Below are 12,139 nucleotides of genomic sequence, written 5' to 3'. Positions count from 1 at the left end.
CATCTGAGAGGTGAGAACCATCAGGAGGCAGGGTATGATCCACATCCTGATTCGTGGGATGTTCGGTGGCCCAGAACAAAGAACTGTACCACCAACACAGAAATACCACAGGCCAAAGGGATGGGGGCCCACGAAGGCCAGGTCATGTGGGCCTCTAACTCCTGGCCCTACTGAGGCGTGAACAGCGTCTACACACAAAACGTTCCCACTCTACACAGGGAAAAGTGGCCGCCTGGCACTGATACACTGTTAGGCCTCGGGAGCCATAGGGATGGCAATAGACTCTGTAAAGTTCAATGGCTGGTCCTACTGGGTAGCGGTCACCTACGTGGTCTCTGACCAGGGCCTATGGAGGCTGAAGCCTGGGGTGGTAACCCTTATGCAGCCACAAGAATACCCTACCACATTCAAGGGTATTATGTGTGGAGTTACCAGGCCAGGTATTCTTCTGGGATTATGGGAGGCTCGAGCCACCACGACAACCACAGGTGGGGCTGCAGGATTTACTGGCACTTGTTCAGCAATTTCAATGTGCACCTGGTTCAGGCTCCCTCCCCTGCAATATTTGCATTAAGATAGGCTCCGTCTCATGCAACACCTGGATTAAGATTAGGACCTGGTCTACCAGATGGGGTTGGTACAGTGTTCTACCCCCTGAGTGACAGTTGGTTCCCTCCCCACAACAGCAAGAGCGGTCCAGAACTCGATAGATTTCGACCGTCTCTGCAACTTCCCTTAGGAGCAGTACCCATGTGCGCTGGACAGTGGTGTGGAAGAGAAGCCACAGTGGGGTAGTGGGATGTTTCAATACGGCAACCTCATCAAAGCCCTGTTCCCAATAGCCAATGAGCACGCCGTTTCTTACCACTGGCAAGACGAACCAGTCGTAGCAGAGGTCCGCAGGCCAATAGGGTCGGTATGGCTCGGTGGAGTCAGGGCAATAGGACATAGAGCAAATCAATACAGAACATTATAGAGAAAAGGGGAAAGTCCTTGTGAAAGTCCTTGTGATGATCAGTCGCAGGATCACGGTGGCCCAACGCACTCCCGGTGGCGTCGGACGCAGGGGTGATGATCAGTCGCAGGGTCTCGTTGCCCGTGGCCCAACGCGTTTCCGGTAGTGTCAGACACAAGGTGATGATCAGACGCGTGTGATGCACCCAGGGAATCACGTCGGCTACTCTCACCGCAGTTGGGATGGAGAGGAGGACGGTATACGGGCCTCGCCACTTAGGGATGAGGGGGTTGCGCTTCCACGCTGTCACCCGGCTGGAACTGGTGGACCGGCTCAGCGAGACTGCACGGTGTAGGCTCGAGGTAGTACCTGGAAAGGGAAGCAAACACACACGGGGACAGGAATTGCACTTGTTCCTGAGTGATGTGATCTCCCACCCGCCCCAAACTGGCGGGGATGTCTCGGACGAAAGGGGGTGGCCTGCCATACAAAAGTTCAAAGGGTGATAGTCTCAGTCTCTTGGTTGGAGCGCTCCGAATCCGAAACAAGGCAATGGGCAGGACATCTATCCAGTGTAGTCCCGTCTCCTGGGTCAGCTTGGCCAAGTGGGTCTTCAAGGTGCGATTCATACGCTCAGGTTTTCCCAAACTCTGGGGTCTGTAGGCTGTGTGTAGCCTTCAGTTTATCTGCAGCGCCTTGCACACTTCTTGCACAACTTTATCAATGAAGGCAGGGCCATTGTCACTGCCAATACTTCTGGGGAGGCCAAATCGGGGTATGAGTTCATACAAGAGTTTCTTGGTCACCTCACGAGGTATCTCTGTTCTAGTGGGGTATGCCTCTGTCAGGGTGCAGACAAGCACAAGCAGGTATTTGATGCCCCTAGCTGGTGGTAGTTCAGTGAAGTCCACAATCAGGCTTTTCATAGGGGTAAAGCCCACGTGTTGTACACCCGGTGGGGGAAAGTGGCCTGGTCTGGGGGTGTTCTTGGCGCACAGGACACACCTCTGGGATATAGCAGCAACTAGTTGAGAAAGGTTAGTGATATAGAAAAGTCTCCCAAGGTGTGCTCTGGCAGCTGGACCCCCTAGATGAGTGGACTCGTGGTAATTCTTCACAATCACGGTAGCCAGATGTTGGGGCACAAAAACACGGTTTTCTGGTAGACGGAACCATCCCTCCTGGAGTGTTGCTCCTTCCTGGCGTGCCCACTGTTGCTCCTCCGGTGTGTAGCGTGGTTCCACATCGTCTGGAGTGAGTTGTGGGATGAGGGCTGCGTTGAGTGCTGGTGGAGGTTTCAAAGCTGCTTCACGAGCTGCGTTGTCTGCCTTCTGGTTGCCCCTAGTGACCATGTCCCGGCCTCTCCCATGGCCTTTGCAGTGCATCACGGCAATCTCTTCGGGACCCCATACTGCTTCCAGTAACGTCTCAACTTCTGGACATTAGCCTTGCATCCAGCTGCCAATTGCAGGGCAATGCCTTTTGCTGTTGGACTTCGCCTCAAAACACAAACAACTCTTGGAGACTTTGGCTTTCTTAGACCTCTTGGAACGGCTTGCCTGGTTTGCACCCCCACTTCTGGGTGCTCTGCTGCCTGAGGAACAACTTGTAACTGCCTTCCTCTTCCCAGCTCTCAGCCTCTCTCCAGCCCACAGTCCATCACACAGATTTATTGAAGCGTAGAAACAACTTCCCAAAACAGCCTCAGCCCCCTCTGGGCTTGGTACTTTTTCTGGGCATCCTCTAGCCCCCTCTGGGCTTTCTGGGCGTCCCACAGCCCCTTCTGGGCTTCCAGCCCCCTCTGGTCTGGCTGCCACTGTGGCCTGACATGCTGTCTTCAGTGGCTGCCACGCTACCCAGGGCTTCCTCCCTTGGAGTATTGCCAACAGCCAAGAATCAACGCTGGCCCTTAAAATGGCTAGGACCCTTTGGTCTCTCTAGAACATCAGGCACGTCTGCTTCACAAGCTTCCACTGCGCCTGCAGACTTCTCAATGGGTTGGGCAAAGCCTGTTTCAGCCTGTGTATCCCTTATATTCCATAAGGGTGAGAACCAAATGGGGCACATTCACATGCATCTCCTGGCCAAACATGAACTTGCCTGCTTCTTCCACTAGTGTGGCGGTGGCAGTGACAGCCCACAGACAGGGTGGCCAGCCTTTCACTGTGGAATCTAATTGCTTGATAGTCTCAAAGGCTTCTTGTTGGGCCGGTCCCCACTCAAAGGGGTCTCTTTCCCTTCCTCTGGTAACTTCAGCCCCACATAGAGCACATTGTCATAATTGAGTCTTGAGGTTACTAATGCATGGATCATGGGGCTCGGATCACCCCATTCATAGCTATTGTTGATGTACCAGATGTTGCTGGTAATATGCACTCCTAACCCTGAGACCACCTGAGTTTCCAGGGGAAAAGGTGGATCCAGGAGCACCCTCAGACTCCAAGCTTGTACTTGAGGGAGTGCACCCCACCCAGAACAGGGAGCTAGCCAATTTCCTGGACATAGGAACTACTGTACCAACCTACAGTGCTTCCATCTTCCTAGGGTATTGGCGCTCATCCAGTCCACCATAAATGTCTACTCAGAGACAAGCCCTGCTGAGCTCAGCTGAACTTGTTTCAATCCTATATCCACTTAACTGGGACTAAGCTTTATTTAAATCAATTCACAGCAGTGAATTCATTTAATTTTGGGATACATGTGTAGGATTGTGTTGTTTACATTGCTAGAAGGAGCTAGGGAACATCCTTCTGGTTTCTTTTTAAAACTTTTTATCAAATAAGAAGGCCCAGTACTAAACTCCTTTTAAAAGCCTATTTGTAACATTATTTTTTTCCCATGGACTGAAATTAGCCGCTGGGGAAAGTCGGTACTTGAAAGCCCAGCTGGCTCCAGTGCTCCCAAGAGGGGCTTGAGAACAAGACAAGTAAGCTGGTACTAAGCGCCTGAGGGGAGAAAGAAGCAGCTCTTTCCACAGGGTGATTAAAATGCTTTATCTTCTTTCATACTGACAGAGCATAGTGTATAAACAGCTTTGTCTGTGGCACATCTGTAGATGAATAATATGTTCAGTATCACTCTGAGCTGGACGAAGACATTTTGCTGCCTGAGACAGTGCAGCAGCTGCCCCATCCCTCCAGTTTTGACTCCTGAAATCCCACAAGTGTGGCTTCCCCTTCCTTAACAGTAGGGGGGGGAATGCTAACAATTTGCTGCTCCAAAATCAGCTGCCTCACTGTCAGCTTCAAACGGAGGTGCTGTGGGTGAGGAAATCAACTGATCTGGATGGAGTGATCTGGTGTTGGACCCACACACCCATCCAAAGCACCAAATTGTTGGCTGGGGATCCTTCTGGAATTGGAGCTGCCTGGAAGCCCACATGGGGGCAGATAAGAGTGCTTTCCCCCCAACTTCAGTTAGTGTGACAGCTACAATCCTATCTTGGGAAAACAGACCTAGCCTCAGTCATGGATGTGGTAGCTGCATCCATGCTGGCCTACTGTAATGCACTCTTAGTGGGGCCGACTTTGAAGACTACTCAGCAACATCAGCTCATACAAAATAGGGCTGCTTGAGCCCTTCTTGGGGCGAGACGGTTCAACCACACCACACAGCTCCTATATCAGTTGCACTAGTTGCCAGTGTGTTTCCAGGGCCAATTCAAAGTGCTGGTTCTGACATTTAAGTCCATAAATAGTTTGAGTCCAGGTTATTAAAATGGACTTTGGAAGCCTAACTTGTGTGTCAACCTTTAAGATCAATTTAGACTTGTGGCTACTAGAGGTAGGGTCTTCTCGGTGGTGGTGCTGTCAGTTTGTATTTCTTAGTGAGAAAGTCTTGATCTGATGTGTAGAGATCTTTCCTCTTCTAATTAATTCAAGAGGGATCTGGAAGCTTCTCTGTGTGAAAGAAACAAGCAGAAGGTTCATGATGTTTGGGTTATTCCTTCAGAGAAGCTGAGTACAGCTGATTGGTTCTGCCTTCTTTTCAGTCACGTTGACCATAAAAGTAAGGCCAGAAGGAGCCTGGGTTTCACATTCTCTTTCTATCTTTTTCCTTATGGTGTGGTGTTCTGTACATAGTATGCTTAGTGTTAAGGTTTAGACTTATTATAAGTTATTGTAAGTTTCAGTTAAGTCTGCTGCAACTGGACTTCTTATGGACAGTGCCAATCCTGAACGTATTGGATTTGTGACCATTATGCTCATTTGCCTTCAGTAGCAGTGAAGCTCTGCTGGATGAAATATTAATTGCCTCTGGTCTATTTTTTGGGAATCCTGCAATGTGTTTAAGTTTTTACTCTGCTAACTATACATCAGAGTTCTACTGTGGATCAGTATTGAGTAGAATTCCATGAATGGTGCCCACCTTATGGAATTTCCTTCCAATAAATATGGCTGCCTTCTTTTTGGGGAAGTTTTTAAAAGTCCTGTTTTCCCTGGCTTTTAGTTGAAGGTTTTACTGTATATGCCACTGGAAGACATTTATGGCATTTTAAAATGTATTATGCACAGTGTTGGTCGTTTTTATTCATTGTTGTATGATATTTCATGTATTGTGCTGTTCTTACATATGTTGTACTCTGCCCTGATTTACTTCTTGATCAAAGGTAGCACAAAACATTTTAAATAAATAAATGTTGTCGCTCATAGCTGGGCTGATAAGATGTTATAAACTTAAGCTTGTTGCAGATCACATCATATTGTTTCCACCTCAAAGAGCTACCACAGATTAAGGCGGCAATGCACTTATCTGGGATTAAGCATTTTTTAAGGTAGTGGGGCACATTTCTGAGGCGACATGCATAAGAAGTCTTCGTTCCTCTGATGAAATGGGCTTGTGTAGTCTTAGAAGCAAGTCCCACTGCGTTAAATGGGGTTTACGTGTTTGTGAATGTCACTGGATTCAGCGTAGCTGGTTTTTGTCCACTAGGTGGCAACAAAGATTTATTTTTAAAAAGACACATCTGAAAAGTATCAAGGAAAAAAGACAACTCAAACAAATAACTGTTTGGTGGGTAAATGCTGGCCTACATCTGAATCAAGCCAAGGCAATCAGACTAATATACGTGTTGTTGTTTTTTCTGGAGCATTAAAAAAACACCCTGTTGCTTTAATTCAATAAGCAACTTGTAAAGATCTAAGTAGTCAACATTTTGAGAACACTGAAGAGTGATGTAGAGGTTATTCCTTCTGCACATTTCAAGTCTAATTCTGTTCCGCGTTGCTTTATTTGAATAGCAGGCAATCTAAATAATGACAGAATATAAGAGCCGCCTGTACACTGAGGATCTTTATAAAGCCTCAGAGTTTGAATCCATTGCACTCCCTGCGCAGGGGGAGGAATCCCTGCCTATGAGCCCACCTGGAGGACTGATTTTGTTGGTGAGCACAAGAGATAGGGTCTTTTTTGTGGTGGTCCCAAGATTGTGGAATTTACATAGGACCTCAACGCCGCAGACTTCTTATATTAAATAAATAAATAAATGGCATTCACATTCTCTAGTCAAAACTGTGACAATGGGCTTTAGGAATAGTAACCGACCTTGGATCAGCCAGCAAATTGGCAAATATTCCCTTTTAACAGAACACAACAGCATCCATTTTGTTAATAGTCATAACTCTAGCATACAGTCTTTACAAAGTTTCACGCTATTTACTGTTCTGTACAGTGGGTCATTACATTTTAACCTTGGGCCTTTCTCATCATGTCCATCGAGATCATATTTTAATCAGCAATGCTGCAAATTTATTTGTCGAAATTGGGGAGTTGGCTTTCCCCCGACTGGACTGAGATGAGCTGTCAAAAGTGACGCTAGGTGAATCAGCTTTAGCCGGCTCTCTCACTAATTAGATAATAATTAAGCAGGTGATTGGCAAGGGAGGTGTATAGCTCATCTCCAGAAAGATCTATCTTGGTTTCACCAGATCCCTTTTACTTCACTGCCTCTACAGTCACATCTGCAGGGATCCCAATCTTTCTCCACACACCTTTCACTCTTTATCAGTGTGTGGGACACAGGATGCAATCTATGTTCCCTAATTTGGAAGTTAGTTCCATTGGGTTGGATCCAAACTAGCTTTCAGTGGGAACAAAGTGCAGCTAACTTAGGCTGGATCCAAACCACTGATTCCAAGTAAGCTTGCTTCTACTTCAAGCATAGGGTGTGGCAGAGCAAACCATTTAAGGAGCTGTGAATCTTCAGGAGCCACACACTGATTCTGAAGCATGTCAACGCTTCCGTTGACTTCAGCCAGATCATTTTGAGACCCACCATTCATTGAGAACTTAGGGAATGGGGGCTTGTTCCAGTGTCTGTCTGTCTGTCTGTCTGTCTGTCTGTCTGTTAGGTTAGGCTAGCTGGGACCTGTGCTAAGATATCCTCAATTGCAGCACTAAGTTTCAGTCTCCAAGGAGGCCTACTTGAAGACCATCTTTATATTATTCCTTGGTGTGACAAATGAAAAACAAATTTAATTTGGAATAGGAGATACAATGTATCGTGGCGGCAGCTGTGGCTTTTGTATTGGATGGTTGGGGTGAAGCATTTTTTAAAAACACAACCACCACTTAAACACACAAATAATTATCCAGTAGAAAGGTCAGTTGTGGGGGCCTTGTCTGCAGGCCCACCATCAAGGTCTTTTCAGTGGTGGCCCCATATCACTAGAGCTCCTTCTCAAAGGAGGTACACCTGGCTCCTTCCTCTCACAAAGCTACAATTCATAGACTTCCCTGTAAGAGGGATTGATTGTTAAACCACTCTGGGAATTGTAGCTCTGTGAGGGGAATATGAGCAAACAACTCTCAGCGCCTGTAATAAACTACAGTTTCCTGAAGTCTTTGAGGGAAACCATGGTTAAAGTGGTATCATAACACTTTAAATGTACGGTGTAAATGTGGCCTGGACCTGCCTGCCTTCCCCTCCTCTCACACACAGTGTGGAAATCTCCTCTTTCCCTGAAACAAGAATAACAAGCAGCTTGGAATCCTTCCCCCCCAGATGCCCCTCTCAGTGATGTCGCAAGACATAGTGGGGACAAGGGCAGCCCTCAGGCTCAGCTGAAGCCAGTTCTCATTTGCCTTCCATTTCCCCACAACTGACTTCACTATATCCACCTCCATTCTTTACCAGTACACTATGCAAGGTCAATTCAACAGGGCAGCATCGTTCTGCTCAACAAGCAATAAACCTTTATGTCTTATCAAGGATTTATGCTTATGCTGAACAGTGGGGAAATTCCCCGTTATGACTGCAAGCTTCTTCCTTTTGTTTTTCTTCTTTGGTTTATCTTCCTTGCAGACCTTGTACGTAACTCAGCACAAGACACTTTCCTGCTCCTCCTCCCTTTAGTTTGTGCGCCTCCAGAGTCGCAAAAGCCACAAACATTCTCTTCCCATGCATTTTGTAGCTGTTTGGCTCCCGTGTTCCTAAAACAATACCTTTTCTCAGGATTCATATATGTGTATGTGGGGCCAGTGTGGTGTTGTGGTTCGAGAACTGAACTAGGACTCAGGAGAGCCTCAAATTCCCACTCAGCCATGAAGCTCACTGGGTGACGCTGGACCAGTCACAATCTCTCAGCCTAACCTACCTCGCAGGGTTGTTGTGAAAATAACATAGGGAAGAACAATGTGCACCATCTTGAGCTTCTTGGAGGAAAGGGGTGATAGAAATGTCATAGTTAACCAAATAACTATGTACACAATCTGCCAGCAGAGGAGACTGCTTCATGCATCTGACAAAATCCATGAAAGCTTATGCCACCATTAGATTGGTCACACCAGTTAGCCTCCACAGTTGCTGTGGAATTAACTAGAAGAGGGGTTTTTAATTGCTACTTTAAATATGTCTTTACTGCTATTGATCAAAAGATTCCATAATGTGTACAAAACTGTGAATAAAAGTGTTTTAAAGCCCAGTCCTGTACGTGTTTACTCAGAAGGAAATTCCACAGAATTCAGTGGGACATACAAAAGTACACAGGAGGATCAAAGTCTTAGTTCACAGCCACACCATGTACTAAAAGTGCATTGAAAGCACATGGCTTCCCCCAAAGAATGCTGGGAACTGTAGTTTTCGCCCTCACAGAGCTACAATACCCACGCCCCATGGGTGTAGCCGGGGGTGTTGCCCTCCCAGGTCAAGTAAAACAATAGAAATACTTAACTAACTGACCGATGACATCAGTTTTGCCCCTCCAAAAAAGTCCTCCCCCCCCCAACAAAAATCCTGGCTACCCCCATGCTACCCCCACAACAAACTACTGCTCCCAGGATTCTAGGAATTGCAGTTTGCCCCTCACAGAGCTACAGTACCCAGGGCCCTTAACAAATCACAATTCCAAAGGTTCTTTGTAGGAAGTCATTTGCTTTAAATGTGTGGCATGGATGTGACCTTAGTTTCCAAAGCTATCAGCTGTGCACCTTTCCTGAGTGAGGATATGCTCTGGTTGTAAAAACAAAACGCTTAGCTGAAGTCAGGTCCCATTGTTTGAAAAGCTTTTTACTTTTTTTTTTTTTTAGTTGAAGTGAAACTGCACCTGTAATTTTTAGATGCTGGGAGCCAGATAACGCCTGAGAAAGAAACCTGTGGGAGCAGGGTTGTTTGTTTCTAATAAATTAATTGCTCAGATTAAAGATCATTGAGACACTGCACAATTCCCACAGAGGTGAAGAAGTCATTCTAGGCAATCGTTGTCAGAAACATATAACTAAGGCAGAAAGCAGGAGTCTGCCAGCAAAATGAAGAGTGATTATTTCAAGAGGTAGGTGAGTGAAGAATCAAGCAGCCGCTCTCAGGCAGCTGGCCAGAAGTCACGGAGTGCTGAAGGAAGCTGGGTTGTGCCAATGGTGGCAAGAAAGGCTCAATGCTGCAGAAATGGCCAATATGGAGTTCTCGGACTACAATTCCCACCATCCCTGACTGACGGCTGGGCTGACTGGGGCTGATGGGAGTTGGAGTCCAGCAACATCTGGAGGGCTATACCTGGGGCAAATGTATAGCAGGGCCTGGCATCCTTGAGCACTGATGATACCTGCCCCGGGGACCAACTTATAGTCGTCGTTTTTTTCTGGCTGGCACTCTAAGCCGCTCCAAGTGGCTGGGTCTAGACACCCTTTTAAATTAACAGGGTAGCAAAACCCAGCCACCTTACAGGCCTCTTGAGTGTTGCCAACCACAGTCAGATAAGCCTACTATGGCCCAGATGACAGATCAGTAGGGACAACAGAGGAGACTCTGTCCAATCTGGAGCTGGCTCTGCTTCTAGGGAAAGTTTAGTTCCAAACGACACTATTAATATGATCTGTGAGAACAGGATGCTACACTAGATGGGTCATTGGGCTGATCCAGCAGGCTCCATTTATGTTCCTATAGCTCCCTCCCTCTTGCAGGGGATGTGGATCAGGCATTGTTGCTAGCCATCTGGGTGGTATCTCCTTGCTGGCAAGATGGCTTAGTACATTTGCAGTATAAACAGGTGGGGAACCCAGAGCTGGACTGAATGGACTGGATAGCTCAGTTGGTTAGAGAATGGTGCTGACAATGCCACAGTTGCAGGTTTGATTCCCATCACTACTTTCCTATAGAAGTAAGAGGCCTAAGAATTTTATTCTTAGTTATTCGAGTTAGCAGCTGCATTGCAGAGTGGGTTGAACTAAATACTTAGGGTCCCTTCCAACTCTGCAATTCTATGATTCTATGTATTGCCTGGTATGGATTAGCTGCGTCTTGCATGGCTTCCATGCTAATAAAGATCAAATTTTGTTGCAATATCCTTAGTGAAAGCTACCACAACCATTGTTCTGAAGAAGGGCGAGGGGGGAGGGTGAGAATTAGCTTTCTCAAGGAGCACTACGGGATGGGTGTGTGCATCTCTCACTTTCCTAATCCTTGCCTGCCAAGTTCATTGCAATGACTGCATTTGCTGCACCAGTGATTGTGTCACTGGGAACGCTAATGTCAACACACAGGAATAAGTCACTTACAGCCTGTGCACTCAGAGGTAATAGAGTTCAGTGGGACTTATTCCCAGATATGTATAATATGAAAGCTTATTGATGATGCTGGTTTTCGTGAATGCAGCTTGTCACAGGGCCCCCAGCAACAAATGCAAGAGGAAGAGACCACCTGGGTTTCCTCCAGGAAAATATGCATGAAATGAGCCCAAGATTTCTTTTTATATATATATAGATTTTTATTGGTTTTACAGAATTTTTAACACCATACAAACATATAAAAAGACACACAAACACGTATAATTTCATAACCTTATTTTCATAGACCTTGTTTCTCGAACTCCCCCATACCTCCCCTTTCTGCATCCCAATGTCCAAAATTTTTCAGCAACTTCTAATGATTCTGTCAAGAATATGTCTTACTAATCTTCCCTTCAATCTATTCTTAAATCGCTGTAACCCTTTCATTCTCAAAGCCTTGACATTTTAGCCTTCATCAAGTTTGTAATAGTCCTTAAGATAGATTTTAAATTTCTTCCAGTCTTCTTCTGTCGTCTCCTTTCCCTGGTCACGGATTCTGCCAGTCATCTCAGCCAGTGTCATATAATCCATCACTTTCATCTGCCATTCTTCCAGAGTGGGTAGCTCTTGTGTCTTCCAATACTTTGCGATGAGAATTCTTGCTGCTGTTGTAGCGTACATAAAAAAGTTTCTGTCTCTCTTTAACACCAATTGGCCGACAATGCCCAAGAGAAAGGCCTCTGGTTTCTTAGGGAAAGTACATTTAAGTATCTTTTTCAGAAATGAGCCCAAGATTTCACCTCTTCCAGAAAGTCAGACCTGTTTGCTTGCCATGCTGCCTTTGCAGGATATAGGAGAGCTCACAGCTCCCCTTCGTTTGCTTTAGGTTGCTACGCTCTGCTTGTTGACCAAAGCCACCACTCCTGATCCTCTTTAGAAATCCCCAGCATAAATCAATAGCTGTTTCTGTTTGGGCCAAGAGGGCGGAGGGGTTCTGAAATGCAATCATCTCACTTGCCTCCCCGTCTCACTACCTCTGGAAACACCCTTTTGAAAGACTGCTCAGCGTTGGTGAGAGAAAAAATCGTTTGCATCTGCCAGGACCTTGACTCCACTGTTATAGCAGATGAATCTCAAGGGGTGTCCAGAGCACTGTGTGGTCCTGTTTTGTTGGATAAGTTTCAGTTAGTAAGGCTCAAGGAG

This window comes from Podarcis bocagei (assembly GCF_964188305.1).
Source record: "Podarcis bocagei genome assembly, chromosome: 1".
Taxonomy (NCBI): Eukaryota; Metazoa; Chordata; class Lepidosauria; order Squamata; family Lacertidae; genus Podarcis; species Podarcis bocagei.
Note: the sequence above shows the minus strand (reverse complement) of the source record.